This window comes from Apteryx mantelli, chromosome 8 (assembly GCF_036417845.1).
Source record: "Apteryx mantelli isolate bAptMan1 chromosome 8, bAptMan1.hap1, whole genome shotgun sequence".
Lineage (NCBI taxonomy): Eukaryota > Metazoa > Chordata > Aves > Apterygiformes > Apterygidae > Apteryx > Apteryx mantelli.
In genome coordinates this window covers 1,829,090-1,848,363 of record NC_089985.1, presented here as the reverse complement: position 1 = coordinate 1,848,363, position 19,274 = coordinate 1,829,090, and positions in this window count along the sequence as shown.

The following is a 19,274-nucleotide window of genomic DNA, read 5'->3' as shown; positions in this document are numbered from 1 at the left end:
TTTGATGTCACTTGTGGCTCAGTGCCTGATAGGCCAGTGCTGGTGATGTGGGTGCAGTTTGTGGTTGTGATGTCACTTGTGGCTCAGTGCCTGATAGGCCAGTGCTGGTCCTGTGTGTGCAGTTTGTGGTTTTGATGTCACTTGTGGCTCAGTGCCTGATAGGCCAGTGCTGGTGATGTGGGTGGAGTTTGTGGTTGTGATGTCATTTGCGGATCAGTGCCTGATAGGCCAGTGCTGGTCACGTGGGTGGAGTTTGTGTTTGTGATGTCACTTGTGGCTCAGTGCCTGATAGGCCAGTGCTGTTCACGTGGGTGGAGTTTGTGTTTGTGATGTCACTTGTGGCTCAGTGCCTGATAGGCCAGTGCTGTTCATGTGGGTGCAGTTTGTGATTGTGATGTCACTTGTGGCTCAGTGCCTGATAGGCCGGTGCTGGTGATGTGGGTGCAGTTTGTGGTTGTGATGTCACTTGTGGCTCAGTGCCTGATAGGCCAGTGCTGGTCATGTGGATAGAGTTTGTGGTTGTGATGTCACTTGTGGCTCAGTGCCTGATAGGCCAGTGCTGGTCCTGTGTGTGCAGTTTGTGGTTTGAAGTCACTTGTGGCTCAGTGCCTGATAGGCCAGTGCTGGTGATGTGGGTGGAGTTTGTGCTTGTGATGTCACTTGTGGCTCAGTGCCTGATAGGCCAGTGCTGGTCATGTGGCTGCAGTTTGTGGTTGTGATGTCACTTGTGGCTCAGTGCCTGATAGGCCAGTGCTGGTCATGTGGGTGCAGTTTGTGTTTGTGATGTCATTTGCGGATCAGTGCCTGATAGGCCAGTGCTGTTCATGTGGGTGCAGTTTGTGTTTGTGATGTCACTTGTGGTTCAGTGCCTGATAGGCCAGTGCTGGTCATGTGGCTGCAGGTTGTGGTTGTGATGTCACTTGTGGCTCAGTGCCTGATAGGCCAGTGCTGGTGATGTGGCTGCAGTTTGTGGTTGTGATGTCACTTGTGGCTCAGAGCCTGATAGGCCAGTGTTGGTCACGTGGGTGCAGTTTGTGTTTGTGATGTCACTTGTGGCTCAGTGCCTGATAGGCCAGTGCTGGTCATGTGGATAGAGTTTGTGGTTGTGATGTCTCTTGTGGCTCAGTGCCTGATAGGCCAGTGCTGGTCACGTGGGTGCAGTTTGTTGTTGTGATGTCATTTGCGGATCAGTGCCTGATAGGCCAGTGCTGGTCACGTGGGTGGAGTTTGTGTTTGTGATGTCACTTGTGGCTCAGTGCCTGATAGGCCAGTGCTGTTCATGTGGGTGCAGTTTGTGATTGTGATGTCACTTGTGGCTCAGTGCCTGATAGGCTGGTGCTGGTCCTGTGTGTGCAGTTTGTGGTTGTGATGTCACTTGTGGCTCAGTGCCTGATAGGCCGGTGCTGGTCCTGTGTGTGCAGTTTGTGGTTGTGATGTCACTTGTGGCTCAGGGCCTGATAGGCCAGTGTTGGTCACATGGCTGCAGTTTGTGTTTGTGATGTCACTTGTGGCTGAGTGCCTGATAGGCCAGTGCTGGTGATGTGTGTGCAGTTTGTGGTTTTGATGTCACTTGTGGCTCAGTGCCTGATAGGCCAGTGCTGGTGATGTGGGTGGAGTTTGTGTTTGTGATGTCACTTGTGGCTCAGTGCCTGATAGGCCAGTGCTGGTCATGTGGGTGCAGTTTGTGTTTGTGATGTCACTTGTGGCTCAGTGCCTGATAGGCCAGTGCTGGTGATGTGGGTGCAGTTTGTTGTTGTGATGTCATTTGCAGATCAGTGCCTGATAGGCCAGTGCTGTTCATGTGGCTGCAGGTTGTGGTTGTGATGTCACTTGTGGCTCAGTGCCTGATAGGCCAGTGCTGGTCATGTGGCTGCAGGTTGTGGTTGTGATGTCACTTGTGGCTCAGAGCCTGATAGGCCAGTGTTGGTCACGTGGGTGGAGTTTGTGTTTGTGATGTCACTTGTGGCTCAGTGCCTGATAGGCCAGTGCTGGTGATGTGGGTGGAGTTTGTGTTTGTGATGTCACTTGTGGCTCAGTGCCTGATAGGCCAGTGCTGGTGATGTGGCTGCAGTTTGTGTTTGTGATGTCATTTGTGGATCAGTGCCTGATAGGCCAGTGTTGGTCACATGGCTGCAGTTTGTGTTTGTGATGTCACTTGTGGCTGAGTGCCTGATAGGCCAGTGCTGGTGATGTGTGTGCAGTTTGTGGTTTTGATGTCACTTGTGGCTCAGTGACTGATAGGCCAGTGCTGGTGATGTGGGTGGAGTTTGTGTTTATGATGTCACTTGTGGCTCAGTGCCTGATAGGCCAGTGCTGGTGATGTGGGTGGAGTTTGTGTTTGTGATGTCACTTGTGGCTCAGTGCCTGATAGGCCAGTGCTGGTCACGTGGGTGCAGTTTGTTGTTGTGATGTCATTTGCGGATCAGTGCCTGATAGGCCAGTGCTGGTCACGTGGGTGGAGTTTGTGTTTGTGATGTCACTTGTGGCTCAGTGCCTGATAGGCCAGTGCTGTTCCTGTGGGTGCAGTTTGTTGTTGTGATGTCATTTGCGGATCAGTGCCTGATAGGCCAGTGTTGTTCACATGGCTGCAGTTTGTGTTTGTGATGTCACTTGTGGCTGAGTGCCTGATAGGCCAGTGCTGGTCATGTGGCTGCAGTTTGTGTTTGTGATGTCACTTGTGGCTCAGTGCCTGATAGGCCAGTGCTCGTGATGTGGCTGCAGTTTGTATTTTGATGTCACTTGTGGCTCAGTGCCTGATAGGCCAGTGCTGGTCCTGTGTGTGCAGTTTGTGGTTGTGATGTCACTTGTGGCTCAGTGCCTGATAGGCCAGTGTTGGTCACATGGCTGCAGTTTGTGTTTGTGATGTCACTTGTGGATCAGTGCCTGATAGGCCAGTGCTGGTCATGTGGCTGCAGTTTGTGGTTGTGATGTCACTTGTGGCTCAGTGACTGATAGGCCAGTGCTGGTCCTGTGTGTGCAGTTTGTGGTTTTGATGTCACTTGTGGCTCAGTGCCTGATAGGCCACTGCTGGTCATGTGGGTGGAGTTTGTGTTTGTGATGTCACTTGTGGCTCAGTGCCTGATAGGCCAGTGCTGGTCACGTGGGTGCAGTTTGTTGTTGTGATGTCATTTGCGGATCAGTGCCTGATAGGCCAGTGCTGTTCATGTGGGTGCAGTTTGTGGTTGTGATGTTACTTGTGGCTCAGTGCCTGATAGGCCAGTGCTGGTGATGTGGGTGCAGTTTGTGGTTGTGATGTCACTTGTGGCTCAGTGCCTGATAGGCCAGTGCTGGTGATGTGGGTGGAGTTTGTGTTTGTGATGTCACTTGTGGCTCAGTGCCTGATAGGCCAGTGCTGGTCACGTGGGTGCAGTTTGTTGTTGTGATGTCATTTGCGGATCAGTGCCTGATAGGCCAGTGCTGGTCACGTGGGTGGAGTTTGTGTTTGTGATGTCACTTGTGGCTCAGTGCCTGATAGGCCAGTGCTGTTCCTGTGGGTGCAGTTTGTTGTTGTGATGTCATTTGCGGATCAGTGCCTGATAGGCCAGTGCTGGTCACGTGGGTGGAGTTTGTGTTTGTGATGTCACTTGTGGCTCAGTGCCTGATAGGCCAGTGCTGGTGATGTGGGTGCAGTTTGTGGTTGTGATGTCACTTGTGGCTCAGGGCCTGATAGGCCAGTGCTGCTCCTGTGGGTGGAGTTTGTTGTTGTGATGTCACTTGTGGCTCAGTGCCTGATAGGCCAGTGCTGGTCCTGTGGCTGCAGTTTGTGTTTGTGATGTCACTTGTGGCTCAGTGCCTGATAGGCCAGTTCTGTTCATGTGGGTGCAGTTTGTGTTTGTGATGTCACTTGTGGCTCAGTGCCTGATAGGCCAGTGTTGGTCACATGGCTGCAGTTTGTTGTTGTGATGTCACTTGTGGCTCAGTGCCTGATAGGCCAGTGCTGGTGATGTGGCTGCAGTTTGTGTTTGTGATGTCACTTGTGGCTCAGTGCCTGATAGGCCAGTTCTGGTGATGTGGGTGCAGTTTGTGTTTGTGATGTCACTTGTGGCTCAGTGCCTGATAGGCCGGTGCTGGTGATGTGGCTGCAGTTTGTGTTTGTGATGTCACTTGTGGCTCAGTGCCTGATAGGCCAGTGCTGGTCACATGGCTGCAGTTTGTGGTTGTGATGTCACTTGTGGCTCAGGGCCTGATAGGCCAGTGCTGGTGATGTGGGTGGAGTTTGTGTTTGTGATGTCACTTGTGGCTCAGTGCCTGGTAGACCAGTGATTTTCATGTGGCTGCAGTTTGTGTTTGTGATGTCACTTGTGGCTCAGTGCCTGATAGGCCAGTGCTGGTCATGTGGCTGCAATTTGTGTTTGTGATGTCACTTGTGGCTCAGTGCCTGATAGGCCAGTGCTGCATATGTGTGTGCAGGTTTGTTTGTGATGTCACTTGTGGCTCAGTGCCTGAGAGGCCAGTGCTGGTGATGTGGCTGCAGTTTGTGTTTGTGATGTCACTTGTGGCTCAGTGCCTGATAGGCCAGTGCTGGTCACATGGCTGCAGTTTGTGTTTGTGATGTCACTTGTGGCTCAGTGCCTGATAGGCCAGTGCTGGTCCTGTGTGTGCAGTTTGTGGTTTTGATGTCACTTGTGGCTCAGTGCCTGATAGGCCAGTGCTGGTCACGTGGGTGGAGTTTGTGTTTGTGATGTCACTTGTGGCTCAGTGCCTGATAGGCCAGTGCTGGTCCTGTGTGTGCAGTTTGTGGTTTTGATGTCACTTGTGGCTCAGTGCCTGATAGGCCAGTGCTGGTGATGTGGGTGGAGTTTGTGGTTGTGATGTCATTTGCGGATCAGTGCCTGATAGGCCAGTGCTGGTCACGTGGGTGGAGTTTGTGTTTGTGATGTCACTTGTGGCTCAGTGCCTGATAGGCCAGTGCTGTTCACGTGGGTGGAGTTTGTGTTTGTGATGTCACTTGTGGCTCAGTGCCTGATAGGCCAGTGCTGTTCACGTGGGTGGAGTTTGTGTTTGTGATGTCACTTGTGGCTCAGTGCCTGATAGGCCAGTGCTGGTGATGTGGGTGCAGTTTGTGTTTGTGATGTCACTTGTGGCTGAGTGCCTGATAGGCCAGTGCTGGTCATGTGGATAGAGTTTGTGGTTGTGAGGTCACTTGTGGCTCAGTGCCTGATAGGCCAGTGCTGGTCCTGTGTGTGCAGTTTGTGGTTTGAAGTCACTTGTGGCTCAGTGCCTGATAGGCCAGTGCTGGTGATGTGGGTGGAGTTTGTGTTTGTGATGTCACTTGTGGCTCAGTGCCTGATAGGCCAGTGCTGGTCATGTGGGTGCAGTTTGTGTTTGTGATGTCACTTGTGGCTCAGTGCCTGATAGGCCAGTGCTGGTCATGTGGGTGCAGTTTGTTGTTGTGATGTCATTTGCGGATCAGTGCCGGATAGGCCAGTGCTGTTCATGTGGGTGGAGTTTGTGTTTGTGATGTCACTTGTGGTTCAGTGCCTGATAGGCCAGTGCTGGTCATGTGGCTGCAGGTTGTGGTTGTGATGTCACTTGTGGCTCAGTGCCTGATAGGCCAGTGCTGGTCATGTGGCTGCAGGTTGTGGTTGTGATGTCACTTGTGGCTCAGAGCCTGATAGGCCAGTGTTGGTCACGTGGGTGCAGTTTGTGTTTGTGATGTCACTTGTGGCTCAGTGCCTGATAGGCCAGTGCTGGTCATGTGGATAGAGTTTGTGGTTGTGATGTCTCTTGTGGCTCAGTGCCTGATAGGCCAGTGCTGGTCACGTGGGTGCAGTTTGTTGTTTTGATGTCATTTGCGGATCAGTGCCTGATAGGCCAGTGCTGGTCACGTGGGTGGAGTTTGTGTTTGTGATGTCACTTGTGGCTCAGTGCCTGATAGGCCAGTGCTGTTCATGTGGGTGCAGTTTGTGATTGTGATGTCACTTGTGGCTCAGTGCCTGATAGGCCGGTGCTGGTGATGTGGGTGCAGTTTGTGGTTGTGATGTCACTTGTGGCTCAGTGCCTGATAGGCCAGTATTGGTCACATGGCTGCAGTTTGTGTTTGTGATGTCACTTGTGGCTCAGTGCCTGATAGGCCAGTGCTGGTGATGTGGGTGGAGTTTGTGTTTGTGATGTCACTTGTGGCTCAGTGCCTGATAGGCCAGTGCTGGTCCTGTGTGTGCAGTTTGTGGTTTTGATGTCACTTGTGGCTCAGTGCCTGATAGGCCAGTGCTGGTGATGTGGGTGGAGTTTGTGTTTATGATGTCACTTGTGGCTCAGTGCCTGATAGGCCAGTGCTGGTGATGTGGGTGGAGTTTGTGTTTGTGATGTCACTTGTGGCTCAGTGCCTGATAGGCCAGTGCTGGTCACGTGGGTGCAGTTTGTTGTTGTGATGTCATTTGCGGATCAGTGCCTGATAGGCCAGTGCTGGTCACGTGGGTGGAGTTTGTGTTTGTGATGTCACTTGTGGCTCAGTGCCTGATAGGCCAGTGCTGGTCACGTGGGTGCACTTTGTTGTTGTGATGTCACTTGTGGCTCAGTGCCTGATAGGCCAGTGCTGGTCATGTGGGTGCAGTTTGTGGTTGTGATGTCACTTGTGGCTCAGTGCCTGATAGGCCAGTGCTGGTCACGTGGGTGGAGTTTGTGGTTGTGATGTCACTTGTGGCTCAGGGCCTGATAGGCCAGTGTTGTTCACATGGCTGCAGTTTGTGTTTGTGATGTCACTTGTGGCTGAGTGCCTGATAGGCCAGTGCTGGTGATGTGGCTGCAGTTTGTGTTTGTGATGTCACTTGTGGCTCAGTGCCTGATAGGCCAGTGCTCGTGATGTGGCTGCAGTTTGTATTTTGATGTCACTTGTGGCTCAGTGCCTGATAGGCCAGTGCTGGTCCTGTGTGTGCAGTTTGTGGTTGTGATGTCACTTGTGGCTCAGTGCCTGATAGGCCAGTGTTGGTCACATGGCTGCAGTTTGTGTTTGTGATGTCACTTGTGGATCAGTGCCTGATAGGCCAGTGCTGGTCATGTGGCTGCAGTTTGTGGTTGTGATGTCACTTGTGGCTGAGTGCCTGATAGGCCAGTGCTGGTCCTGTGTGTGCAGTTTGTGGTTTTGATGTCACTTGTGGCTCAGTGCCTGATAGGCCACTGCTGGTCATGTGGGTGGAGTTTGTGTTTGTGATGTCACTTGTGGCTCAGTGCCTGATAGGCCAGTGCTGGTCACGTGGGTGCAGTTTGTTGTTGTGATGTCATTTGCGAATCAGTGCCTGATAGGCCAGTGCTGTTCATGTGGGTGCAGTTTGTGGTTGTGATGTTACTTGTGGCTCAGTGCCTGATAGGCCAGTGCTGGTCATGTGGGTGCAGTTTGTGGTTGTGATGTCACTTGTGGCTCAGTGCCTGATAGGCCAGTGCTGGTCACGTGGGTGGAGTTTGTGTTTGTGATGTCACTTCTGGCTCAGTGCCTGATAGGCCAGTGCTGGTGATGTGGGTGGAGTTTGTGTTTGTGATGTCACTTGTGGCTGAGTGCCTGATAGGCCAGTGCTGCTCCTGTGGGTGGAGTTTGTGTTTGTGATGTCACTTGTGGCTCAGTGCCTGATAGGCCAGTGCTGGTCACGTGGGTGCAGTTTGTTGTTGTGATGTCATTTGCGGATCAGTGCCTGATAGGCCAGTGCTGGTCACGTGGGTGGAGTTTGTGTTTGTGATGTCACTTGTGGCTCAGTGCCTGATAGGCCAGTGCTGGTGATGTGGGTGGAGTTTGTGGTTGTGATGTCACTTGTGGCTCAGTGCCTGATAGGCCAGTGCTGTTCATGTGGGTGCAGTTTGTGTTTGTGATGTCACTTGTGTCTGAGTGCCTGATAGGCCAGTGCTGGTGATGTGGCTGCAGTTTGTGTTTGTGATGTCACTTGTGGCTCAGTGCCTGATAGGCCAGTGCTGGTGATGTGGCTGGAGTTTGTGTTTGTGAGGTCACTTTTGGCTGAGTGCCTGATAGGCCAGTGCTGGTGATGTGGGTGGAGTTTGTGTTTGTGATGTCACTTGTGACTCAGTGCCTGATAGGCCACTGCTGGTCACGTGGGTGGAGTTTGTTTGTGATGTCACTTGTGGCTCAGTGCCTGATAGGCCAGTGCTGGTCATGTGGATAGAGTTTGTGGTTGTCAGGTCACTTGTGGCTCAGTGCCTGATAGGCCAGTGCTGGTCCTGTGTGTGCAGTTTGTGGTTTTGATGTCACTTGTGGCTCAGTGCCTGATAGGCCAGTGCTGGTGATGTGGGTGGAGTTTGTGTTTGTGATGTCACTTGTGGCTCAGTGCCTGATAGGCCAGTGCTGGTGATGTGGGTGCAGTTTGTGTTTGTGATGTCACTTGTGGCTCAGTGCCTGATAGGCCACTGCTGGTCACGTGGGTGCAGTTTGTTGTTGTGATGTCATTTGCGGATCAGTGCCTGATAGGCCAGTGCTGGTCACGTTGGTGGAGTTTGTGTTTGTGATGTCACTTGTGGCTGAGTGCCTGATAGGCCAGTGCTGTTCCTGTGGGTGCAGTTTGTTGTTGTGATGTCATTTGCGGATCAGTGCCTGATAGGCCAGTGCTGGTCACGTGGGTGGAGTTTGTGTTTGTGATGTCACTTGTGGCTCAGTGCCTGATAGGCCAGTGTTGTTCACATGGCTGCAGTTTGTGTTTGTGATGTCACTTGTGGCTCAGTGCCTGATAGGCCAGTGCTGGTCACGTGGGTGGAGTTTGTGTTTGTGATGTCCCTTGTGGCTGAGTGCCTGATAGGCCAGTGCTGGTCCTGTGTGTGCAGTTTGTGGTTTTGATGTCACTTGTGGCTCAGTGCCTGATAGGCCAGTGCTGGTGATGTGGGTGGAGTTTGTGTTTATGATGTCACTTGTGGCTCAGTGCCTGATAGGCCAGTGCTGGTGATGTGGGTGCAGTTTGTGTTTGTGATGTCACTTGTGGCTCAGTGCCTGATAGGCCAGTGCTGGTCACGTGGGTGCCGTTTGTTGTTGTGATGTCATTTGCGGATCAGTGCCTGATAGGCCAGTGCTGGTGATGTGGGTGGAGTTTGTGTTTGTGATGTCACTTGTGGCTCAGTGCCTGATAGGCCAGTGCTGTTCATGTGGCTGCAGTTTGTGGTTGTGATGTCACTTGTGGCTCAGTGCCTGATAGGGCAGTGCTGGTGATGTGGGTGGAGTTTGTTGTTGTGATGTCACTTGTGGCTCAGTGCCTGATAGGCCAGTGCTGGTGATGTGGGTGGAGTTTTTGGTTGTGATGTCACTTGTGGCTCAGTGCCTGATAGGCCAGTGCTTGTCACATGGCTGCAGTTTGTGTTTGTGATGTCACTTGTGACTCAGTGCCTGATAGGCCAGTGCTGGTGATGTGGGTGGAGTTTTTGGTTGTGATGTCACTTGTGGCTCAGAGCCTGATAGGCCAGTGTTGGTCACGTGGGTGCAGTTTGTGTTTGTGATGTCAGTTGTGGCTCAGTGCCTGATAGGCCAGTGCTGGTCATGTGGATAGAGTTTGTGGTTGTGATGTCTCTTGTGGCTCAGTGCCTGATAGGCCAGTGCTGGTGATGTGGCTGCAGTTTGTTGTTTTGATGTCATTTGCGGATCAGTGCCTGATAGGCCAGTGCTGGTCACGTGGGTGGAGTTTGTGTTTGTGATGTCACTTGTGGCTTAGTGCCTGATAGGCCAGTGCTGTTCATGTGGGTGCAGTTTGTTGTTGTGATGTCATTTGCGGATCAGTGCCTGATAGGCCAGTGCTGGTCACGTGGGTGGAGTTTGTGTTTGTGATGTCACTTGTGGCTCCGTGCCTGATAGGCCAGTGCTGGTGATGTGGGTGGAGTTTGTGGTTGTGATGTGACTTGTGGCTCAGTGCCTGATAGGCCAGTTCTGTTCATGTGGGTGCAGTTTGTGTTTGTGATGTCACTTGTGGCTCAGTGCCTGATAGGCCAGTGTTGGTCACATGGCTGCAGTTTGTGTTTGTGATGTCACTTGTGGCTCAGTGCCTGATAGGCCAGTGCTGGTGATGTGGGTGGAGTTTGTGTTTGTGATGTCACTTGTGGCTCAGTGCCTGATAGGCCAGTGCTGGTCACGTGGGTGGAGTTTGTGTTTGTGATGTCATTTGCGGATCAGTGCCTGATAGGCCAGTGCTGGTCACGTGGGTGGAGTTTGTGGTTGTGATGTCACTTGTGGCTGAGTGCCTGATAGGCCAGTGCTGTTCATGTGGGTGCAGTTTGTGGTTGTGATGTCACTTGTGGCTCAGTGCCTGATAGGCCAGTGCTGGTCACGTGGGTGGAGTTTGTGTTTGTGATGTCACTTGTGGCTCAGTGCCTGATAGGCCCGTGCTGGTGATGTGGGTGGAGTTTGTGTTTGTGATGTCACTTGTGGCTCAGGGCCTGATAGGCCAGTGTTGTTCACATGGCTGCAGTTTGTGTTTGTGATGTCACTTGTGGCTGAGTGCCTGATAGGCCAGTGCTGGTCATGTGGCTGCAGTTTGTGTTTGTGATGTCACTTGTGGCTCAGTGCCTGATAGGCCAGTGCTCGTGATGTGGCTGCAGTTTGTATTTTGATGTCACTTGTGGCTCAGTGCCTGATAGGCCAGTGCTGGTCCTGTGTGTGCAGTTTGTGGTTGTGATGTCACTTGTGGCTCAGTGCCTGATAGGCCAGTGTTGGTCACATGGCTGCAGTTTTTGTTTGTGATGTCACTTGTGGATCAGTGCCTGATAGGCCAGTGCTGGTCATGTGGCTGCAGTTTGTGGTTGTGATGTCACTTTTGGCTCAGTGCCTGATAGGCCAGTGCTGGTCCTGTGTGTGCAGTTTGTGGTTTTGATGTCACTTGTGGCTCAGTGCCTGATAGGCCACTGCTGGTAATGTGGGTGGAGTTTGTGTTTGTGATGTCACTTGCGGCTCAGTGCCTGATAGGCCAGTGCTGGTCACGTGGGTGCAGTTTGTTGTTGTGATGTCATTTGCGGATCAGTGCCTGATAGGCCAGTGCTGTTCATGTGGGTGCAGTTTGTGGTTGTGATGTTACTTGTGGCTCAGTGCCTGATAGGCCAGTGCTGGTCATGTGGGTGCAGTTTGTGGTTGTGATGTCACTTGTGGCTCAGTGCCTGATAGGCCAGTGCTGGTCACGTGGGTGGAGTTTGTGTTTGTGATGTCACTTCTGGCTCAGTGCCTGATAGGCCAGTGCTGGTGATGTGGGTGCAGTTTGTGTTTGTGATGTCACTTGTGGCTCAGTGCCTGATAGGCCAGTGCTGCTCCTGTGAGTGGAGTTTGTGTTTGTGATGTCACTTGTGGCTCAGTGCCTGATAGGCCAGTGCTGGTGATGTGGCTGCAGTTTGTGTTTGTGATGTCACTTGTGGCTCAGTGCCTGATAGGCCAGTGCTGGTGATGTGGCTGCAGTTTGTGTTTGTGAGGTCACTTTTGGCTGAGTGCCTGATAGGCCAGTGCTGGTGATGTGGGTGGAGTTTGTGTTTGTGATGTCACTTGTGACTCAGTGCCTGATAGGCCACTGCTGGTCACGTGGGTGGAGTTTGTTTGTGATGTCACTTGTGGCTCAGTGCCTGATAGGCCAGTGCTGTTCATGTGGGTGCAGTTTGTGGTTGTGATGTGACTTGTGGCTCAGTGCCTGATAGGCCAGTTCTGTTCATGTGGGTGCAGTTTGTGTTTGTGATGTCACTTGTGGCTCAGGGCCTGATAGGCCAGTGTTGGTCACATGGCTGCAGTTTGTGTTTGTGATGTCACTTGTGGCTCAGTGCCTGATAGGCCAGTGCTGGTGATGTGGGTGGAGTTTGTGTTTGTGATGTCACTTGTGGCTCAGTGCCTGATAGGCCAGTGCTGTTCCTGTGGGTGCAGTTTGTTGTTGTGATGTCATTTGCGGATCAGTGCCTGATAGGCCAGTGCTGGTCACGTGGGTGGAGTTTGTGTTTGTGATGTCACTTGTGGCTCAGTGCCTGATAGGCCCGTGCTGGTGATGTGGGTGGAGTTTGTGTTTGTGATGTCACTTGTGGCTCAGGGCCTGATAGGCCAGTGTTGGTCACATGGCTGCAGTTTGTGTTTGTGATGTCACTTGTGGCTGAGTGCCTGATAGGCCAGTGCTGGTCATGTGGCTGCAGTTTGTGTTTGTGATGTCACTTGTGGCTGAGTGCCTGATAGGCCAGTGCTCGTGATGTGGCTGCAGTTTGTATTTTGATGTCACTTGTGGCTCAGTGCCTGATAGGCCAGTGCTGGTCCTGTGTGTGCAGTTTGTGTTTGTGATGTCACTTGTGGCTCAGTGCCTGATAGGCCAGTGTTGGTCACATGGCTGCAGTTTGTGTTTGTGATGTCACTTGTGGATCAGTGCCTGATAGGCCAGTGCTGGTCATGTGGCTGCAGTTTGTGGTTGTGATGTCACTTTTGGCTCAGTGCCTGATAGGCCACTGCTGGTCCTGTGTGTGCAGTTTGTTGTTGTGATGTCATTTGCGGATCAGTGCCTGATAGGCCAGTGCTGGTCACGTGGGTGGAGTTTGTGTTTGTGATGTCATTTGCGGATCAGTGCCTGATAGGCCAGTGCTGGTCACGTGGGTGGAGTTTGTGGTTGTGATGTCACTTGTGGCTGAGTGCCTGATAGGCCAGTGCTGTTCATGTGGGTGCAGTTTGTGGTTGTGATGTCACTTGTGGCTCAGTGCCTGATAGGCCAGTGCTGGTCACGTGGGTGGAGTTTGTGTTTGTGATGTCACTTGTGGCTCAGTGCCTGATAGGCCCGTGCTGGTGATGTGGGTGGAGTTTGTGTTTGTGATGTCACTTGTGGCTCAGGGCCTGATAGGCCAGTGTTGTTCACATGGCTGCAGTTTGTGTTTGTGATGTCACTTGTGGCTGAGTGCCTGATAGGCCAGTGCTGGTCATGTGGCTGCAGTTTGTGTTTGTGATGTCACTTGTGGCTCAGTGCCTGATAGGCCAGTGCTCGTGATGTGGCTGCAGTTTGTATTTTGATGTCACTTGTGGCTCAGTGCCTGATAGGCCAGTGCTGGTCCTGTGTGTGCAGTTTGTGGTTGTGATGTCACTTGTGGCTCAGTGCCTGATAGGCCAGTGTTGGTCACATGGCTGCAGTTTGTGTTTGTGATGTCACTTGTGGATCAGTGCCTGATAGGCCAGTGCTGGTCATGTGGCTGCAGTTTGTGGTTGTGATGTCACTTTTGGCTCAGTGCCTGATAGGCCAGTGCTGGTCCTGTGTGTGCAGTTTGTGGTTTTGATGTCACTTGTGGCTCAGTGCCTGATAGGCCACTGCTGGTAATGTGGGTGGAGTTTGTGTTTGTGATGTCACTTGCGGCTCAGTGCCTGATAGGCCAGTGTTGTTCACATGGCTGCAGTTTGTGTTTGTGATGTCACTTGTGGATCAGTGCCTGATAGGCCAGTGCTGGTCACGTGGGTGCAGTTTGTTGTTGTGATGTCATTTGCGGATCAGTGCCTGATAGGCCAGTGCTGTTCATGTGGGTGCAGTTTGTGGTTGTGATGTTACTTGTGGCTCAGTGCCTGATAGGCCAGTGCTGGTCATGTGGGTGCAGTTTGTGGTTGTGATGTCACTTGTGGCTCAGTGCCTGATAGGCCAGTGCTGGTCACGTGGGTGGAGTTTGTGTTTGTGATGTCACTTCTGGCTCAGTGCCTGATAGGCCAGTGCTGGTGATGTGGGTGCAGTTTGTGTTTGTGATGTCACTTGTGGCTCAGTGCCTGATAGGCCAGTGCTGCTCCTGTGAGTGGAGTTTGTGTTTGTGATGTCACTTGTGGCTCAGTGCCTGATAGGCCAGTGCTGGTGATGTGGCTGCAGTTTGTGTTTGTGATGTCACTTGTGGCTCAGTGCCTGATAGGCCAGTGCTGGTGATGTGGCTGCAGTTTGTGTTTGTGAGGTCACTTTTGGCTGAGTGCCTGATAGGCCAGTGCTGGTGATGTGGGTGGAGTTTGTGTTTGTGATGTCACTTGTGACTCAGTGCCTGATAGGCCACTGCTGGTCACGTGGGTGGAGTTTGTTTGTGATGTCACTTGTGGCTCAGTGCCTGATAGGCCAGTGCTGTTCATGTGGGTGCAGTTTGTGGTTGTGATGTGACTTGTGGCTCAGTGCCTGATAGGCCAGTTCTGTTCATGTGGGTGCAGTTTGTGTTTGTGATGTCACTTGTGGCTCAGGGCCTGATAGGCCAGTGTTGGTCACATGGCTGCAGTTTGTGTTTGTGATGTCACTTGTGGCTCAGTGCCTGATAGGCCAGTGCTGGTGATGTGGGTGGAGTTTGTGTTTGTGATGTCACTTGTGGCTCAGTGCCTGATAGGCCAGTGCTGTTCCTGTGGGTGCAGTTTGTTGTTGTGATGTCATTTGCGGATCAGTGCCTGATAGGCCAGTGCTGGTCACGTGGGTGGAGTTTGTGTTTGTGATGTCACTTGTGGCTCAGTGCCTGATAGGCCCGTGCTGGTGATGTGGGTGGAGTTTGTGTTTGTGATGTCACTTGTGGCTCAGGGCCTGATAGGCCAGTGTTGGTCACATGGCTGCAGTTTGTGTTTGTGATGTCACTTGTGGCTGAGTGCCTGATAGGCCAGTGCTGGTCATGTGGCTGCAGTTTGTGTTTGTGATGTCACTTGTGGCTGAGTGCCTGATAGGCCAGTGCTCGTGATGTGGCTGCAGTTTGTATTTTGATGTCACTTGTGGCTCAGTGCCTGATAGGCCAGTGCTGGTCCTGTGTGTGCAGTTTGTGTTTGTGATGTCACTTGTGGCTCAGTGCCTGATAGGCCAGTGTTGGTCACATGGCTGCAGTTTGTGTTTGTGATGTCACTTGTGGATCAGTGCCTGATAGGCCAGTGCTGGTCATGTGGCTGCAGTTTGTGGTTGTGATGTCACTTTTGGCTCAGTGCCTGATAGGCCACTGCTGGTCCTGTGTGTGCAGTTTGTGGTTTTGATGTCACTTGTGGCTCAGTGCCTGATAGGCCACTGCTGGTCATGTGGGTGGAGTTTGTGTTTGTGATGTCACTTGTGGCTCAGTGCCTGATAGGCCAGTGCTGGTCACGTGGGTGCAGTTTGTTGTTGTGATGTCATTTGCGGATCAGTGCCTGATAGGCCAGTGCTGTTCATGTGGGTGCAGTTTGTGGTTGTGATGTTACTTGTGGCTCAGTGCCTGATAGGCCAGTGCTGGTCATGTGGGTGCAGTTTGTGGTTGTGATGTCACTTGTGGCTCAGTGCCTGATAGGCCAGTGCTGGTCACGTGGGTGGAGTTTGTGTTTGTGATGTCACTTGTGGCTCAGTGCCTGATAGGCCAGTGCTGGTGATGTGGGTGCAGTTTGTGTTTGTGATGTCACTTGTGGCTGAGTGCCTGATAGGCCAGTGCTGCTCCTGTGGGTGGAGTTTGTGTTTGTGATGTCACTTGTGGCTCAGTGCCTGATAGGCCAGTGCTGGTCACGTGGGTGCAGTTTGTTGTTGTGATGTCATTTGCGGATCAGTGCCTGATAGGCCAGTGCTGGTCACGTGGGTGGAGTTTGTGTTTGTGATGTCACTTGTGGCTCAGTGCCTGATAGGCCAGTGCTGGTGATGTGGGTGCAGTTTGTGTTTGTGATGTCACTTGTGGCTGAGTGCCTGATAGGCCAGTGCTGGTGATGTGGCTGCAGTTTGTGTTTGTGAGGTCACTTTTGGCTGAGTGCCTGATAGGCCAGTGCTGGTGATGTGGGTGGAGTTTGTGTTTGTGATGTCACTTGTGACTCAGTGCCTGATAGGCCACTGCTGGTCACGTGGGTGGAGTTTGTTTGTGATGTCACTTGTGGCTGAGTGCCTGATAGGCCAGTGCTCGTGATGTGGCTGCAGTTTGTATTTTGATGTCACTTGTGGCTCAGTGCCTGATAGGCCAGTGCTGTTCATGTGGGTGCACTTTGTGATTGTGATATCACTTGTGGCTCAGTGCCTGATAGGCCGGTGCTGGTCACATGGCTGCAGTTTGTGTTTATGATGTCACTTGTGGCTCAGTGCCTGATAGGCCAGTGCTGGTGATGTGGGTGGAGTTTGTGTTTGTGATGTCACTTGTGGCTCAGTGCCTGATAGGCCAGTGCTGGTCACGTGGGTGCAGTTTGTTGTTGTGATGTCATTTGCGGATCAGTGCCTGATAGGCCAGTGCTGGTCACGTGGGTGGAGTTTGTGGTTGTGATGTCACTTGTGGCTCAGTGCCTGATAGGCCAGTGCTGGTGATGTGGCTGCAGTTTGTGGTTGTGATGTCACTTGTGGCTGAGTGCCTGATAGGCCAGTGCTGCTCCTGTGGGTGGAGTTTGTGTTTGTGATGTCACTTGTGGCTCAGTGTCTGATAGGCCAGTGCTGGTCACGTGGGTGCAGTTTGTTGTTGTGATGTCATTTGCGGATCAGTGCCTGATAGGCCAGTGCTGGTCACGTGGGTGGAGTTTGTGTTTGTGATGTCACTTGTGGCTCCGTGCCTGATAGGCCAGTGCTGGTGATGTGGGTGGAGTTTGTGGTTGTGATGTCACTTGTGGCTCAGTGCCTGATAGGCCAGTTCTGTTCATGTGGGTGCAGTTTGTGTTTGTGATGTCACTTGTGGCTCAGGGCCTGATAGGCCAGTGTTGGTCACATGGCTGCAGTTTGTGTTTGTGATGTCACTTGTGGCTCAGTGCCTGATAGGCCAGTGCTGGTGATGTGGGTGGAGTTTGTGTTTGTGATGTCACTTGTGGCTCAGTGCCTGATAGGCCAGTGCTGGTGATGTGGGTGGAGTTTGTGTTTGTGATGTCACTTGTGGCTCAGTGCCTGATAGGCCAGTGCTGGTCACATGGCTGCAGTTTGTGGTTGTGATGTCACTTGTGGCTCAGCGCCTGATAGGCCAGTGCTGGTGATGTGGGTGGAGTTTGTGGTTGTGATGTCACTTGTGGCTCAGTGCCTGATAGGCCAGTACTGGTGATGTGGGTGGAGTTTGTTGTTGTGATGTCATTTGCGGATCAGTGCCTGATAGGCCAGTGCTGGTCACGTGGGTGGAGTTTGTGTTTGTGATGTCACTTGTGGCTCAGTGCCTGATAGGCCAGTGCTGGTGATGTGGGTGCAGTTTGTGGTTGTGATGTCACTTGTGGCTCAGTGCCTGATAGGCCAGTGCTGGTCATGTGGATAGAGTTTGTGGTTGTCAGGTCACTTGTGGCTCAGTGCCTGATAGGCCGGTGCTGGTGATGTGGGTGCAGTTTGTGGTTGTGATGTCACTTGTGGCTCAGTGCCTGATAGGCCAGTGCTGGTCATGTGGATAGAGTTTGTGGTTGTCAGGTCACTTGTGGCTCAGTGCCTGATAGGCCAGTGCTGGTCCTGTGTGTGCAGTATGTGGTTTTGATGTCACTTGTGGCTCAGTGCCTGATAGGCCAGTTCTGGTGATGTGGGTGGAGTTTGTGTTTGTGATGTCACTTGTGGCTCAGTGCCTGATAGGCCAGTGCTGGTCACGTGGGTGCCCTTTGTTGTTGTGATGTCATTTGCGGATCAGTGCCTGATAGGCCAGTGCTGGTGATGTGGGTGGAGTTTGTGTTTGTGATGTCACTTGTGGCTCAGTGCCTGATAGGCCAGTGCTGTTCATGTGGGTGCAGTTTGTGATTGTGATGTCACTTGTGGCTCAGTGCCTGATAGGCCGGTGCTGGTCATGTGGATAGAGTTTGTGTTTGTGATGTCACTTGTGGCTCAGTGCCTGATAGGCCAATGCTGGTCACGTGGGTGCAGTTTGTTGTTGTGATGTCATTTGCGGATCAGTGCCTGATAGGCCACTGCTGGTCACGTGGGTGGAGTTTGTGTTTGTGATGTCACTTGTGGCTCAGTGCCTGATAGGCCAGTGCTGTTCATGTGGCTGCAGTTTGTATTTTGATGTCACTTGTGGCTCAGTGCCTGATAGGCCAGTGCTGGTCCTGTGTGTGCAGTTTGTGGTTGTGATGTCACTTGTGGCTCAGTGCCTGATAGGCCAGTGCTGGTCATGTGGCTGCAGGTTGTGGTTGTGATGTCACTTGTGGCTCAGAGCCTGATAGGCCAGTGTTGGTCACGTGGGTGGAGTTTGTGTTTGTGATGTCACTTGTGGCTCAGTGCCTGATAGGCCAGTGCTGGTCACGTGGGTGCAGTTTGTTGTTGTGATGTCATTTGCGGATCAGTGCCTGATAGGCCAGTGCTGGTCACGTGGGTGGAGTTTGTTGTTGTGATGTCATTTGCGGATCAGTGCATGATAGGCCAGTGCTGTTCATGTGGCTGCAGTTTGTGGTTGTGATGTCACTTGTGGCTCAGTGCCTGATAGGGCAGTGCTGGTGATGTGGGTGGAGTTTGTTGTTGTGATGTCACTTGTGGCTCAGTGCCTGATAGGCCAGTGCTGGTGATGTGGGTGGAGTTTTTGGTTGTGATGTCACTTGTGGCTCAGTGCCTGATAGGCCAGTGCTTGTCACATGGCTGCAGTTTGTGTTTGTGATGTCACTTGTGGCTCAGTGCCTGATAGGCCAGTGCTGGTGATGTGAGTGGAGTTTGTGTTTATGATGTCACTTGTGACTCAGTGCCTGATAGGCCAGTGCTGGTCATGTGGATAGAGTTTGTGGTTGTGATGTCTCTTGTGGCTCAGTGCCTGATAGGCCAGTGCTGGTCACGTGGCTGCAGTTTGTTGTTGTGATGTCATTTGCGGATCAGTGCCTGATAGGCCAGTGCTGGTGATGTGGGTGGAGTTTGTGTTTGTGATGTCACTTGTGGCTCAGTGCCTGATAGGCCAGTGCTGTTCATGTGGGTGCAGTTTGTGATTGTGATGTCACTTGTGGCTCAGTGCCTGATAGGCCGGTGCTGGTCCTGTGTGTGCAGTTTGTGGTTGTGATGTCACTTGTGGCTCAGTGCCTGATAGGCCAGTGTTGTTCACATGGCTGCAGTTTGTGGTTGTGATGTCACTTGTGGCTCAGTGCCTGATAGGCCAGTGCTGTTCATGTGGGTGCAGTTTGTGATTGTGATGTCACTTGTGGCTCAGGGCCTGATAGGCCAGTGCTGGTCATGTGGGTGCAGTTTGTGTTTGTGAAGTCACTTGTGGCTCAGTGCCTGATAGGCCAGTGCTGGTGTTGTGGCTGCAGTTTGTGTTTGTGATGTCACTTGTGGCTCAGTGCCTGATAGGCCAGTGCTGGTGATGTGGGTGCAGTTTGTTGTTGTGATGTCATTTGCGGATCAGTGCCTGATAGGCCAGTGCTGTTCATGTGGGTGCAGTTTGTGGTTGTGATGTTACTTGTGGCTCAGTGCCTGATAGGCCAGTGCTGGTGATGTGGGTGGAGTTTGTGGTTGTGATGTCACTTGTGGCTCAGTGCCTGATAGGCCAGTGCTGGTCACGTGGGT